Source organism: Cavia porcellus, unplaced genomic scaffold (assembly GCF_034190915.1).
Source record: "Cavia porcellus strain 051 isolate PalLab524CR breed Dunkin Hartley unplaced genomic scaffold, mCavPor4.1 scaffold_14, whole genome shotgun sequence".
Lineage (NCBI taxonomy): Eukaryota > Metazoa > Chordata > Mammalia > Rodentia > Caviidae > Cavia > Cavia porcellus.
In genome coordinates, this window is record NW_026947497.1 from 34543967 (window position 1) to 34547734 (window position 3768).

Genomic DNA, 3768 nt, shown 5'->3' on the forward strand with positions numbered 1-3768 from the left:
TTGGTTTTTCCTTTATATGAAGGGTTTGTATTCAATCAAAAAAGAATCCGTAGGTCAAATGTGAAATACGTAAAAACTTTACACAGAGCTCTGAAAGAAATACAAGGCCACCCCTGTTCATCACCAAGGGGATATGCTTTGTTGTTTTGTTTTGTTTTGTTTTGTTTTTGAGGCAGAATCCAGCCTGGAACTCACAGTGAACCCCAGGCTGGCCTTGAGCTCCAGGGATCTTCCTGCTCAGCCTTTCCGAGTCCTGGGATTACAGGGATGAGCCACCACACCGGGCTGAGGAGTTGGGGTTTTGTCTACAGTGTGCAGAGCCGAACCCAGGACCTGCTGCAGGTTGTGCACCTCCCCACCTGTTGCTGACATGCTGATGCCTCCCTCCCGGCATTCCACACCCTTGGTAAAGTTTGTATTTTACAGAATTGGGACACAGACATAGTGTTTTTAATCAGCTGTTTTCATTTTTTGCATAAAAATATGTAGTGAGCACCTTTTGTATCAATGAATGCAGTTCTACCACATCACTCTTTTATCTTTTTTATGCCGGGGATTAGGCCCCTGGTTATGCTAAGCACACAGTATACTACTGAGCTACATCTCCAGTCCCAGAACAACCCGTTTGTGTTTTGTTTTTATTTTTTGAGGAAAAAATCCTTTTTTTTTTTTTTGGTCTTTTTGAAACAGAGTCTCACTCTGCAGTTCAGGATGGTCTTGAGCTCACTTTATTGCCCAGGCTGGTCTTGAACTCACAGCAATCCTCCTGCTTCAGCCTCCCGAGTGCTGGGATTACAGGCGTGCACCCCCATGTCCAGTTTAAGGCAAAAATCTTCCTATGAAGTCCAGCCTGGCCTCAAACTCATAACCTTTCTACCTCAGCTTCCTAAGTGGTAGTATTATGGTAGCACCATAACCAACTCACATCTCTCTTTTTGTTTTTTTGCTAGTGGCAGTCCTACTAGGGATTGAATACAGGGCCTTTCTAGTGAACTGCATCCCAGGTACTTGATTATTTTAAAAGAGGATCTTGCTAACTAAATTGCCCAGACTGAACTCAAACTTCTGTTTTAGTCTCCAGAATTACTGATGTGTGCCACCCTGTCAGGTTCTGATATTTTGTTTAAGCATCCTTAAAAGCTTCATAGTATTCTATTGTAATCCCAAATATTGAGTACAGTTATCCAAGTATTATAATCCCTTTTCCAGTTTTCCTCACAATCCCAAAAATTATATTTGTAATCAAATTGAGATGTTATTAGAATCCCAGCAAGTTAATTTTTTTTTTTAAACTTTTTATCGGTACCGGGGATCGAACTCACGATCACCTGCTTACAAGGCAGGTGCTTATGCCGCTGAGCTAAATCCCCAGCCCCTCAGCAAGTTAATTTCATCTACCACCTCCAATGCAACCCATGGTGAGAGTAAAGGCACCAAGACATATTCCAAGTTAAGGTCCAGAGTCTAATTCCTGTGAGGATGGGTGAACAAAGTCCTTGATGCTAGGCCTCTCCCAGAATTTATTATCTTGTGAAGGGGGGTGGCTCAGGGATGAGTGACGGTGAGGATGGTGGGAATTATGTGAGTAACTAGAGCTGACTGGCCAGGTGGGGAGAAAAGCATTTCTGCCAAGTACAGAGATGAGGATATGCAGAAGGATCAATTTGCATAATCCAATTCAGATAGCAACTAAATTGTTTTAGGAGGCTGTTGCTTTGGTTTCTGACTTGTAAACTTTTGTGCCCTGGGAAGTCATAGCCTCTTTATCTTGAGGCTCATACCCAGTTGACATTCTGGAACTGTTAGCTCTAACATCCCGCTGTGCTCATATCCTTTATGGAGAACACTATTTGAGGAAATGGCTTTAGGGGTTACATAACCAGTACCTGGCTAGCCTTATTTGCAATGCTTAGAGCCAATTGAAGAGAAAAGGAAATACCATAGCCAGCTCTCTACATATCAGTATAAGGAAACAAGTCTCCAAATAATCAAAGTTGCAATAATTGTTTTGCATTCAAGGGAAGTCACTGGAGTTGTCCCCCATAGTATTCTACAGGCATTTGTTTAAAAAAAATAATAATTTTTTTTGAGGCAGGATTTTGAACTCATTTTGTAGCCCAGGCTGGCCTTGAACTCACAGCAATCTTCCTACTTCAGCCTCCCCAGTGCTGGGATCACAGGTGTGCGTAACCACTCCTAGTAAAATTTATTTAAACCACCTTCTAAGAATAAATGGTTTAGAATTGGGTATGGTGGTGCCTACCTGTAATCCCAGTGCTTGGGAGGCTTGAGTTTGAGGCCAGCCTGGGCTACACAGTGAGTTTAAGGCAGCCTAACTACATAATAAGGCCCTGTCTCAGAAAGAAAATCAGAAGTGTCCCTATTGTACCCCATAAGCTCAAGTGTCACTTTTATCAGGTCATGTCCATAAGGGCCACGTGTGTCCTGCAAGCCCAGAGCATGGTTTCACTGACCTGACTTTTGAAGCCTTCTGGCTTTGCTCATGGCTGTGGTGCCTCCTCACCCTGAAGTATAAGCACTTTTCCCCTGGAGAAAGGAGGAAGCACTGAGTCAGTTACTCTGGGATTTAGTAAAAGTTTGGGTGTTTGGCCTATGACTTCCCTGCACAGGAACTAGCCTGGACTTGCAGCCTGAACCTCCCCATGGCTGGCTGCCTGCTAGAACATCATCATCCCCAGCAGATGTTCAACAAGACCCAAAGCCTAAAGAGAGAATGCTCCAAATGTCCAGGTTATAACTTAAAACCAAGGAAAGAAAGCTGGCAGCACTGAGCATGGATGGTGGAAATAGCCAATGAAGGCTTTAAATCAGCTATTGGGAGAAAAGTGTCAGCTGGCCTCTCGTGTTCCTGCTTGTCTCCTAGGCAGAGGCATCAGCGGCTTCCTTTCCCTGGACTTTGGGGACACTTGCCAGTGGCAGCCATGGGGAATAGATGTTGTCTTCCTCTGGGCTTGGGCATGCCTGCTTGCCATCTTCCTGGGATAAGAAGGGTAACAATACTCACTCCCCGGTACACAGCTGGGCAGGATTGCAAAGGTTTTCTCTTGCATTACAGCTCACCACCTGCATGGGCTTACAGGGTCCTCGGTCCTCATGATGTCCCCCTGTGAGTATGAATGCCCTGCCACTTGCTGTCAGCACAGGAACACATAGTCAGTTCTTGCACTCTGACCAGGAGTGCCACGGCTTCTGCTGGGCTCCTTCTAGAAACAGGCAGCATAGTTTGTTAACTTGCAAGAGAAGACGTCAGCCCCTTGCAATTTCTTCTACAAGCAGCCACACTGATAGAATTTTCAGCTGGCTAAAAAGATAGAAATATGAGATAAAAGTGGCCTTTATTTTAAGAATGCGGAGAGACTCCATGACCTCTGGAGTCTGGCTTTCTCTCTGCCAGACACGTGGTATCAGGGCATACATGTAGCTTAGGTTTGGGGTGGAGCCTAAGGGGCATTACTGATGCACAGGTAACCCATTGGAATTCATTTTGCACCACAGGTAAATTGCTTAGGGGTGGGGAAGGTGATCTTTTGCCTCCCAGCTTCCTACTGCTACAGCATCCCCTCCAGGGCAAAATCCTTTCATTCCCGTCTTTTTGTTATTAGGAAAAAGGGCAAAGTTTTTCTTTCTTTTACTGCTTCCTGCTGAAAAGGGGCACTGTACTGGGGTTTAGGAGGGTCGAGGGGATGATGACAGTTGATGCCCATGTAGAAGCTGTTGCCAGGTGTTTTAGCCAGGACAACTTTATCA